This window comes from Parus major, chromosome 2, assembly GCF_001522545.3.
Source record: "Parus major isolate Abel chromosome 2, Parus_major1.1, whole genome shotgun sequence".
NCBI classification, from domain to species: domain Eukaryota; kingdom Metazoa; phylum Chordata; class Aves; order Passeriformes; family Paridae; genus Parus; species Parus major.
Genome location: NC_031769.1, coordinates 149586642 through 149598898, shown reverse-complemented (window position 1 = coordinate 149598898; position 12257 = coordinate 149586642).

Genomic DNA, 12257 nt, shown 5'->3' with positions numbered 1-12257 from the left:
ATCCCTATCCCTATCCCTATCCCTATCCCTATCCCTATCCCTTCTCCTTGGTGCTCTTGGAGCACCTTTGGATGTTGTTTCCATCAAGGAGAACATCCTGGACCAAGCAGCACCATCCCAGTCCCAAACCCTCCCCACGATGCTCGGGGAGGGGAATAAGGCTTTATGGAATATGTGAAACCCATTGGGATGGAGACCTCCCTTCCGAGTCTGGGATCCCGTGTGCCACTCCTGACATCACACATTCCTCATCCGGAAGCTGGATGAGGCCTGGCAGGTGGATAATTAGGATAACGAATTGCCCTAAGGCAGTGTTTAGCCTTGGTGGGAATAGTGGGAATGCTGGAGGAGAATCTTCTCCCACTAAGAACCTCTAATCCCATTCTTGGGGAATATATCGTCCCAGTGCCTCAGTTTCCCTGGATGCAAATAGGGATGTGTGGGGTGGATTGGTGACATAGCCCATCCTGAGGGTCATATTACGTTTTCCAAGGGGCTTTTGAGGCAGGGACTGTCATGTGCCTGCTTTTTCACCTCTATTTTCCAACCCCCTTTCCCTGATATCCTAGCAGTGGTTGTTAGGGGCACATGGTAAAACAGGATGCGGGACCTGGGGTGGGATTTTGCTCAACCCTTGCTGGCCCCACTCCTTTTGTTTTTGCACTGTGCTCCCTTCCCTATGGACATGGGTTCTCCACAGGGGCTGGAAGCAAGAAAGGTGCAGGGAAGGGGGGGAATTCTCTCTCTCTTGCAATCCCTTTGTGTCCCAGCGTAATCAGCTCTGATTTATTCTCTTTGATTATTTTTTTTTTTCATCCTTTTGTTGTTATTTTTCGTTTTTCCTCAGAGTCGGCATTTTTTCCCCAATCTCTCCCTGGCTCCCCTTTCCTCTGTGATTCACCAGAAGCCTGAGACCGGGAATTATTCAGGATGCAAAGGGCTGTTAGTGGGTCACTGGTCTCCTTCGGTGGCATCTTCCAGCTTCCGAGCTCTTAACCCTTTCCAAGCCACAAGAGGAATCCTCCACACATCCCCCTTTCCCCCACACAGATCCCCATGGAAAAATCCCTGGCGAGCCTGAAATCCTTCAGGCAGAAGGGATCCCCAGATGGGATGGGTTTGGGTGAATTTGGGCTGAAAAAAAGACTTTGTGGAAGTTGGAATGCTGGATGCTCTGCTGGGACATGACTAGGGGAATTATCTCACCTTTGGGAATTTGGAACACCAGCTGTGGGTGGAATAGGGTTGGGATGGGGCTGGACATTGGAAGATGCTTGGACAAGTTTTCAGGTGGCACAGCCCTATGGGCAAAGCCAGAACAACAGGAAATTTTGGGGCTTTGAGAAGAATTTTAAGCACTTAAAAACTGGGATAATGGGGAAATTTGTGCTGCCAGCAGAAAATCCTCCTGGGATGCTGGGGACAGACTCGAGGGAAACAACAGAGTGGGGAATATTGGAGCAGGATTTGGGGCCAAAGTCTTTCCAGGAATGAAGATGTGAGGATCTGGGCATCAGGGAGGTGTTTGGGAATGCCAGGATTAGACCTGTTGGCTACAGAGGGACAGTGGGTGGGATTTAGGGCACCACAACAATTTGGGATAAGAGGTAGGATGGGGGGTGTGCTGCTGTGATGGGATATTGGGGATGAAGGGCTGTCCCAGCTACACAGAACAGGTGTTTGGAAGAGCCCATGTTGGAACACGTTTTGGCTCCTGGATGTTGGAATGGCTGGCTCTCAGTTATGGGACTGGAAAACTGTGACCAGCACAGAGAGAGGAAACATCGGGATCCTGCAGGATCCTACAGGATCCTCTGTCCAGTTTTGGGACCCTCAGGACAAGAAAGATGCTGAGGGCTTGGAGTGTGTCCAGAGAAGGGAATGGAGCTGGGGAGGGTCTGGAGCACCAGGAGTGGCTGAGGGAGCTGGAGCTGGAGAAAAGGAGGCTCAGGGGGGACCTTCTCCCTCTCTGCAATTCCTGGAAAGGAGGTTGGAGCCAGGTGGGTGTCAGGCTCTGCTCCCAGCAAACAAGGGACAGGACAACAAGAAATGGCCTCAAGTGGTGTCAGGGCAGGTCTAGGTTGGATATCAGGGAAAAATTTCTTCATGGAAATCATTGTCCAGCCTTGGCCCAGCTGCCCAGGGCAGTGGTGTCACCATCCCTGGAGGGATTTGACATCCATGTGGATGTGGCACTTGGGGACACGGTCAGTGGTGGCCTTGGCAGTGCTGGGAGAGAGCTGGACTTATTCTTGGAGGGCTTTTCCAACAGAAATCATTCCATGATTCCATGGTGGATGGGCAACAGTGAGCTGCTGGACACCACATGTCCCCACCGATCTCCTCTTGTCCCACAGTCCTCGCAGCTCCTCCAGCCCATGGAGAAAAGCCCATTCCCTACAGCTTTGCCACCACTCCCCAAAAGGAGAAGGAATAAATCCACGAGGATATGGAAAAGCAGGGAAAAATCCATCACAAAGGCAGCCTGGCTGTTTTTCCAGTGCTTGGGAGGTGTGTGTTTCTCTGCCGACTTGTTTGGCACCCTAGGCTATCGGGAGCATTCAATCTCAACCTTTTTTGATCTTCTCCCAAAAAATTCATCAGAGGATGCAGAAAAGTAGATCAGCTCTTAAGCGCTGGATCAAAAAAGTGGCAGTTTAAACAGATTTTATATTATTTTATAACTATTATTTTTTATTATTTATATATATTTTTATCACCAGAATTTCTAGGAAATTAAAAAAAAAAAAAATCCATGGAAGAGAAGAACAAGGTAGATCTGCTCATAAGCAAACAAAATTATAAACCCTCAAGGCCTCTTTAGCCACCACAGCTGAAATAGCCAATTTTTAGGCTTCCCTAGCGTGGATTGTGAGGAAAACAGAGGTGGAGGGACTGGAATTTTTGCTGGTGGTTTTAATAACAGCCACTTTTTATACTGAATGTTTCTCCGCACCTCGTAGTGACACAAGTGTGGCCAAAAAGTCACAAGGGTTGTCACTCTAATGGAGCTAAATTTGCTTGGAAAAAAAACAGAATGAAAATAAAAATAGCCATGAAAATATTTAAGCAACCAGGAAAAAAAAAAAAAAAAAAAAAAAAAAAAAGGAAAAGCAAACCTGGCCAGAATCCATAAAGCAAAGAGCTGAGCAAATTGGGGCAATTGTCAAGGGAGGTCAAAGCTGTCGCCTGTCAAGGTTGGCAGTTTCCTCTAGAAAGGACTTGATGTGAATCCTCCCCCCAGAACACACGGGCAATGTCCAGGGGCAGCTCTGCTTTCCTGATGTGCATCCTTCCTGTGGGGTGAGTTTTGCCTACACAGCCACTGCCGATTTTCACATCACAGTGAGCATTCAGCAGCTCCTCTCCTGCTCTTTTTCCTGGTTTTGTTTGGATCCAGTTTGGGTGATCTTTGCCGGCAGAGCGGGAACAAGGAAAAGCCACACGGGATATGGGATCAGCGTCTGGTTCTGCTCCGGTGCGCCAGAGAGAGGCAGCACAGGGATTAAAACTATCTCCACCCCAAAAAGGAGACATGTAGCTCCTAAGGGCACCTAAAACTTCCACAAAAAGGAGTTTTTGAGGAGACCACGGAGATGCTCCAAGGCTGGAGCCCCTCTGCTCTGCAGCCAGGCTGGGAGAGCTGGGGGTGCTCACCTGGAGAAGAGAAGGCTCCAGGGAGACCTCAGAGCCCCTTCCAGGGCCTAAAGGAGCTCCAAGGGAGCTGGAGATGAGACTTGGCGTGGAAAGAAAAGAGAGAATGGCTTCTCCCTCCCCTGGCAGGGTTGGATGGGATACTGGGAAGGAACAGCCCCTCCTGGCAACCTCAGCAGAGAGGTGGAGGGAGGAGGAGGAGGAAGAGGAAGAGGAGGAAGGAAACAGTTCCCCAACTGCTGGAAATGTTTCCTTCATGTGAACATCACCTTGGCTCCAGGGATTTTTCCAGCATGTCATTCTCCTTGGCACTGGAATGACCTCGGCTCCCTCTTGGCTGGTGCTCCGAACCCACTGCTGGCCTGCGAGAAAATAATAAAGAATTAATTAAGACCAAGCTCTCATCAGTGTTAATGCTTCAGAGCCCCTTTAGCCACCGTTCCAGAGCATTCCAGGTGCTTTTGCCTTATGAAATAATCAGGATGGAGATGCAGCCAGAGCCGTGGCCACAGCCCCGGGCACTGATCCCAAAACGGGTCTGGAAAAAATGGATTTCAAAGATTTCATTCCTTCATTTTCCTCATCACACTGCTCTTCTCCCTTGCCTACCAACATTTTCTCTTCCTCTTGCCAAGGAATTCCGGTGCTTCCCTGCTGTTTTAATTCCCACAGCCCAAATCTTCTCCAGCACAGACCTCCAGGATGTGACTGCTCCGGTGCCATCCTCCAGGAGACATTCCCAACCTCCTTCAGAAGGTCACAGCATTCCCATGGCATCTCCATCCACAGGATCCACCACAGGGAAATCTCACTCCAAACAGACCCCACCCATCACTGGGAGAAACACCAAACCTTCAGAGCTCTCTCTGGACCGTCAGGACAACTCTGAATTCATGGCTGACCCGCCACACCTCAGCCCTCGGAGGATCTTTGTGGCCCACTGCTTCCATGAGGTCACTGGCCTGAAGGACTGGTTTAGGGGAATGTGAATTCCTGTTGGATAAATACTCCTACAAGGTGTAGGAAACTGTTGGGGGTGGATCCAAGTGGTGCCAGTGTGAGTAACCACCAGGAGCTTGGGAAGGGGTTTTTTACTCCTTGGTGGTCATTGTCCAAGTCTTCCAGCTCTTCTCAGAGGAGGCCATGCTGCTCCAAAGGGTTTTCTGACTGAAAAATCCCCCTTTTTTTCCCCAGTTGGGAATTTTAAGGGTTCTCCTCCCTGATGAGACTTCCCACAGGCTCTTCCAGAGGGCTGGAGGGGATATGGGTTGGGGAACATGGATTTCTTTCCATCAGGGATAGTGAGATAACTCTTGGATTAAGGAGTTGCAGTGCCCATGTCCTTGTCCTGGACTGAGAGGGAATGAGGACTGGGAATGAAAAGGTTCGTAATTCAAAACTGTGGGGCAAAGCCTTAAGATCCAGTGCAGCCAGAGCTGGTTTCTCATCCCAGCTGAGCAAAAAGGGCTCCAGGACCTTGCTTATTCCTACAAGGGACTCCAAGAATGAGGATGGAACCAGGCTGTATCCTCAGAAACGGCTGTGTCCGCAAAATCTTTGGGAATATTCAGTGCAGCAGCTGCTGGTGGCAAGAGGCAGCACAAAGAAACTCCATGGGGCATTACAGAACAAGCTGAGCTTGGGGAAATTTCTTAATCCCTCTCCTTACTCAAAGGCTGGATTTTGCCTTCTCCATCACTCCGGAGAAAGGAGCCCCAAGTGCTGCTGGCTTGGGATGGGACTTGGAGCCAGAGCCTGGTCTCTGAACGCAAGCTCAGCTTTGAGGAGGAGAAACTGAGAGCTGGGAAATGCTAAAAGAGCCATTAAATCATCTGCTCCATCCCCGGTAGGACTGGCGGGATTGTCCCCCCGAGGTGGCTGGCATGGAAATGCTGCTGTTGTGGGGCTTTCATGGAGATCCTCTGGGAACAGCTCCCTGCCAGTGGAGGAAACTCTGTGAAATCTCTACCTTTTGCTTCTCTTTAGAGCAGCCTAATCATCCCCCTTCTCCCAGGGGGATTTCTGCCCTCCAGGTACAGGAGACCTTTTTTTCTGTCTGCCTTCCCAGCTGTCTGTCTACCCAGGTCCCTGCAGGTCGGTGCTTAGGTCCTGGAAGGGATTTTTTTCAAGCCCTTAGGTCCTGGCAGCCCCCAGGGCAGGACAAGTGGCAGGAACAGCAGTTGAATGATTGGGCAGGCTGCAAACAAAGGGAAATGGTGTCCAAGGAGGATTATCCTGGCTCAGGAATTCCCCTGGAACACATCAGGCAGTTTCATGTGAGGCTGAGTCCCTGCATCCTCCCGAGGCCCGGCACCACCTTTCCCAAGCTGAGCAGGAGCTGGAAGCGAGGATTGTCTCATTCCCTGTGGGACAGCAGGGATGTTTATGTGTTTGCTTCCCAACAGGCAGCTCCTGCCACTAAAGGGATGAGGATGTAGAGCCTGTGTCAAAGTGTAAGGCTGGGAATGGGGACTGGATCAAGATGGGGATGGTTTGACCCCAGAGCTGAGGGAAATTTGGGATGAGAAGGTTTGTGGCTCCTCTGGACAAACAGGAAAGATGAGTTCTCTGTAAGAGAGGAAGGAAAGGAACTGTGAGGCCTCAAGTGAGACATGATGGGTCTGCAGTGGATTTGCCAGAGGGTTTGGAAAGCTGTGCAGAGCCAGAGGAACAGGGAAAGGGATGTTGGTGCAGCACCTCTGGATATGGGCTCACCGTGACTGGAAATAATCCAGTAGCCACACTAGTCTGGGAGGGAATTTTTTTTTTATCAAACCCAGGGCTTGTCAGAGCTGGCAGAGGCCCTTCTGATGGAAAATCTGCTCCCATCACACCTCCTTCCACCTGGGAAATGACCCACATTCCTACAAGCATTGCTTTGAGTAGAAACCATCCCCAGGTCCAGCAGCTCCTGTGCTGAACAAAACCAGGAGTGAAAGCTCCAGTTTTGGAGTCTGGCAATAAAAACACAATCCAGAAATATCCAAGGTGGATTTAGGCTGTGAACGTGTGCTGTGAATCCAATTTAAATTGTAAAATGTTTAGGGAGCTGCCTGCTGGTGACAACGACCTGCCCTGCCCTGCCTGCAGTGCTGAACGGAGCACTCCAGGGGATGGCCAGGTGCTGTCACTCCACGTGTGACAAGGACAGCCATAACTGACCAAAACATTCATGAAAACATTGGAATGGTGGCTCTGAGGGATCCAGAGGCTGTTTATGACCCAAACAATGTGAATCCAGCATGGGGAAACAGGAAGATGCAGGTGACAACCGGCTGTGTCCCAAATCCCTGGAGCCACTTCCACCTGCCTGGTTTGGATCCTGCTCCATCACCTGCTGGCACCACATTTATCCCTTCCCATATCCCACGGCAGGAGAATTGGGTCTGGATTATCTTTAAGGTCCCTTCCAACCCAACCCAATCCACTCTACGATTCTGGGATCACTTTACAGACCCATAAGGGGTGAGGTAAGGCCAGGACGCCGCTGTTGCAATCCCAGAGGACTCCCCACGGCTCCCAATCCCTTGATCTCAGGATCAAGAAGCTCTGGGGCCACATCTGCCAGCCTTGTGCTGGCAGCATCACGCTGATGCTGAAGCAGCAGGATGGGGCAGCCCGTGGGAGCGACGACGCTGATCTCCCACCCCGAAAAAACATCTCGGCATCAAACACGGCGATGTTTCTCCCTGATCCACGGGGTGAGGTCACCTCGGCTTCCACCGTCCCACGCCAGCATTTCCAGCCTCGCAGCCCCCCGGGTTCAGCCGGGAGCATCCTCCCTCCTCCCTCCCCTCCTCTCCTCTCCCCGTCTCGGCGCTCGCCCCCGCCGGCAGCCGTGAGCCTGTTTCAGGTACCTCGGAGCTTTAATTGAAAGCAGCCGCCGCTGCACACAAAACACGCCGAGACCCGGGAGCCACTCTGAAGCCTGACTCAGGATGGGGACCCTGCCGGCGCGACGCGGGGCGACAGATAATTAAAGTGACAATCGCGCACGCGGGGGATGCAGCGATGCCTCCCCCGAGGACGGCGCGGCTGCACCGGGCGAGTCGTGCCGGGACGGTGGCTCCTTTTTGGCCACCTCCAGCCCGGCTATGAGGCCACCTCCACCTCCCGAGTCGGGTTTGAAGTCCCCCGGGTGCCGTCGGTGCGGGGCAAACAGGCAGGGCTTGATCGCTGGAAGCTCGGGGATTTTAAAAGCGGGAGCAGGAGCGAGAGTCGTGTGGGAGCGTGAAGACAGATGGGCTAAAATTTCTGAATGCTCATGAAAGATTCAGGGGCGTCACTTGTTAAATTTAATTGGGAGAAACCCTACTCGGTGCCTGACTGCACGGTTTGGTGGCTTTTGCTTAAGAAGTCAAGTGACAAGCTTGTCGTCTGTGTTTTTCCCTTCTTTCCTTCCCTCGCTTCCTCCCGCCTGCTTTTCCCATCTCCTGCCATCGTGAATAATTTGGGGAGAATTATCTCCTGTCTCCTGTTGGGGCGAGCATCGCTCCAGGGAGGAGAGAGGTGGGATTTTGGTGATGCTGTCAGCTTCGGATGCTGGAGATGGGAGTTCAGGTGCTGCTGGATTTTGATCCAGATCCAGGAAGGGAAGAGGGGCTTCAATAAATGTCATATGCCAGCAAAAATTTGGGATGCAATCCCTCTGCCATGGGGCTGGGGCACTTTTCTTCCCCACAGGAACACCTGGTGGGAGAAGGGGAGGTGAAAAAATCCCTCTTCTAGGCAGCTCCTCAGGAGCTGAGTTTTCCAGAGGCTGGAGGAAAGTTGCGTTTGAACAGGGGTGACAATGAAATTTAATGGCTTCTTCTCCTGGGGGATTTTGAAAGTGATGGGTGTTTTCAGTGACTGATTCTTTCACAAAAAGGAGATTCCAGGAGGGAATCATCCCTCCAAAAGCCAATTTCTGTGCTCATCGTGGCTGCCTCTGCTTCCAAAGAGAAAAACAGTCCCTGCTGGAGGGTCAATTCATCTCCTGTGAACTTTGATGTCTGCAGGAAAGCAGATGAATCACACTTGAAAATTCCTGCTTCTCCCAGATGACTCCAGGAGAAGTTGGAATGACTCCCCAAGGTGTTCTCCTGCTCCACAGATATCCCTGGAGAGGTGATGTGGACCCTCCCCACCCAGGTGTGTGGCATTCCGGGCATAACCTGGACTCAGGGATTAGGGACAGTGGGAGAGCTCCCTTGGGCTGTTGGGTGGGAATGGGAGCTCCTGGAGAAATTGTGGGAGAGGTTTGGACCCTGCCAGCTGGCCTGGTTGTCACTTCAAATGCACCAACGGTGTGGGACGTGACCCTTTTTAATGGGATTTGTCTGGTGGGATCTTCGAGCCTACAGGGGAATTATTCCTGATATTTTATACTTCTCAAAATATAAAATCCTCTCATCTTTCCATGTGACTCTCCATCCACCCATCCATCCATCCATCCATCCATCCATCCATCCATCCATCCATCCATCCATCCATCCACCCACAGAATCATGGCAGGGTTTGGGTTGGAGGAGACTTTCAAGATCATCCAGTTCCAACCCCCTGCCATGGCAGGGACACCTTCCACCTTCCCAGGCTTTTCCAAACCCTGTCCAACCTGGCCTTGGACACTTCCAGGGATGGGGCAGCCACAGCTTCTCTGGAAATTCCATTCCAGGGCCTCCCCACACTCACAGGGAAGAATTCCTTCCCAATATCCCATCTCTCCCTGACCTCTGGCACTTGAAGTCATTCCTCCTTGTCCTGGTTTTCCAGGCTTATGGAATGGGTTTATGGAATGAATACAGCCTCATTCCAGTTGCAGAGACTGTGTGATTTTTCTCTTTAATGAGTCTCAGTCCAAAATCCCAGGGCCAAAAAGTGGCTTTGGATGAACCTCTGGATGCTCTGGAGTGTCCCTGCATGGAGATGCTTGGACACGAGCCTGGAGTTTGGACACAGAATTGGATTTTTTCTCAGTTTTAAATGCCAAATTCTCACATGCTTTACTGGGAGAAAGACTTGGAGAAAGACAAAATCTTCACCCCAGGTTTGTAGGATACCTCAAGTCACCCAAAATTTTGTGTGAATGGTGCTGATTTGGGTTTATCAATTCACAGAATTGTAGGGGAAAAGCTCAGAGGGTGGTTGACACCTCACTAAGCTGCTCTAAGTCTAAGCTGGGTCAGGGGAAGTTTAGTCTCAATATTAGGAAAAAGTTCTTTTTCCAGGACACTAGAATAGGCTCCTCAGGAAAGTGATTGCAATCCTAAGCCTGATGGAGTTCAAGGAGTGTTTGGACAATGCCCTCAGGTGCAGTGTGGGGTTTTTGGGATGTCCTCGAGGCCAGGAATTGGTCTGGGTGATCATTGTGAGTCGCTTCCAGCTCAGGATATTCCGTTATTCCATGAACTCACTTCTTTTTGTTGTTTCCCTCACCCATTCATGGGAAAATAGCTTTCCCTTGAACCCATTCCTGCCTCCACGGGACCATCCCACGAGCAGCAACATCCTCAAAAGCTGAAGGGACAGAAATGAAAGCGCTGTCTCCTTCTTGCCACTGTTAATTACCCCCTTCATTAACGACTTGCATTTCCAGCATCCACTGGTCAAGCTTTGCATTTGGATTTTGGACACTTGGTCTACTCTGAGAGAAGTTTTATCAAACCCAGCACAGAGCCAGATCCCCACAGCTCAGGGATGACTCAGGTGCAGTTTCACATGGATTTGAGTCCTGGCTTTGAATTTCTCAGGATAAGGATAGGCATTTTAACAAAATAAAAGGTTGGGATTTGTTCATCACAGCTACCCCAGTGAGGAGCAGGGAGTTTGTTGTAATACAAAAAAGTTGTCTTTTTGTGCTTATCCTGCCACAACTCTTCTCTCTCCCTGGGACCTCCAGGGGAGCCTCTTCTAAATCCTTGGAATAGCTCCTCAGAGGGGAATTCCCAACACATCCTTGTGCAAAAATAGGGAGGGGATTCTGCCCCTCTGCTCCTGTCTGGTGGGATCCCACCTGGAATGCTGCCTCCAGCTCTGGATTCCCCAACACAGGAAGGACGTGGAGCTGTTGGAGCGAGTCCAGAGGAGACACAAAGATGACTGGAGGGATGGAGCAGCTCAGATGTGAGAGAAAACTGGGAGAGTTGGCTCTGTTCAGCCTGGAAAAGAGAAGCTTTGGTGTGACCTAATTCTGGCCTTCCAGGACCTAAAAGAGGTGACAAAACAGATGTAAAATTTGTTTTTACAAGAGCCTGGAGTGACAGCACAATGGGAAGGGGTTCCCACTACCGGAGGGGAGGGTTAGATGGGATATTGGGAAGAAATTCTTCCCTGGGAGGGTGTTGAGGCACTGAAATGGAATTGCTGGAGAAGCTGTGGCTGTCCACGTCCCTGGAAGTGTCCAAGGCCACATTGGATGGAGTTTGGAACAATCTGGTCCTGTGGAAGATGTCCCTGCCCATTGCAGAGGGTTGGACTGGATGATCTTTAATGTCATTTCCAACCCAAACCATTCCATGATTCCTTAAAAAGTAAAGGGTCAGTGCAGTCCAGAGCACGTCAGGCAGCACCTGCCTTTGGAGTCAATCCCAGCAGCAGCCAGGGATCCTCCTGAATTTGGGTTCTGCTGGAGAAAGGGAAGAATTTCTGTGCAAAATCCTAAACAAAAAAGCAATATTGTCTTTTGAACACTGCCAGGGTTTGTCTCTGTACCTGTCCTTTGTTTTCTTTTTTTTTTAATTTTCTGTCCCTCATAGAAAGGAAAAACAACCTTCCTTCTTCTCTCCATCAGCAAAGGAGGGGGAAAGGGAGGAAAATAATTATGAAAGGAAGAAAAATGCTCCCCATAATTTTTTGTGTTGACAGTGAAATCTCCAAAAATCCCCTGCTTTGCTTTGATGCAGAATAAAAGAATTTTGAGTGACACAGAGACTTTTCTGTTGTTCTGCTCTCCACTTTTCATTTCAAAAATGCAGCAGCATTTTAAGACAAACCTTTTATTCCCGAGTCTCCACCAGGATTTATGGATCTGGCATTCAGGTTCATCTGGTCAGAAGTCAGGGAATCATGGAATTATTCAGGTTGGAAAAGATCGATTCCAACCATTCCCCCAGTACTACCAAGGCCACCACTGACCATATCCCCCAGAGCCACATCCACATGGATTTTGAATTCTTTCAGAGATGGGGACTCCACTACCTCCCTGGGCAGCCCATTCCAATGATGGACAACCCTTTCCATGAGGAAATTCTTCCTGAAATTTATTTAGGAGCTGCTTCCTACACAGCTGGTGCTTTTCAGGGGCGATGTTGTTTTTTTTCTTGTCTTTGAGGGCCAACTGCGTCTTTTAATTCCAAGATTGTTTGGTAATGGAGTCAGGCTGTTGGAATAGGCTGGATCCCACAGAGGGATGTTCCAGGGGTCTCTTCAGGTCAGTGGAGTCCCAGTCCCCTCCCAGCACTGCTCTGCTTCATGGAATCATGGAGTTGTTTGGGTTGGAAGGGACCAACCCAAACCATGCTCCAACTCCCTCGTTGGACATGAGACACCTTTCGTTATCCCAGGTTGTTCCAGGTCCTGTCCAACCTGGCCATGGACAATTCCAGGGATGGGGAATTTCCTAC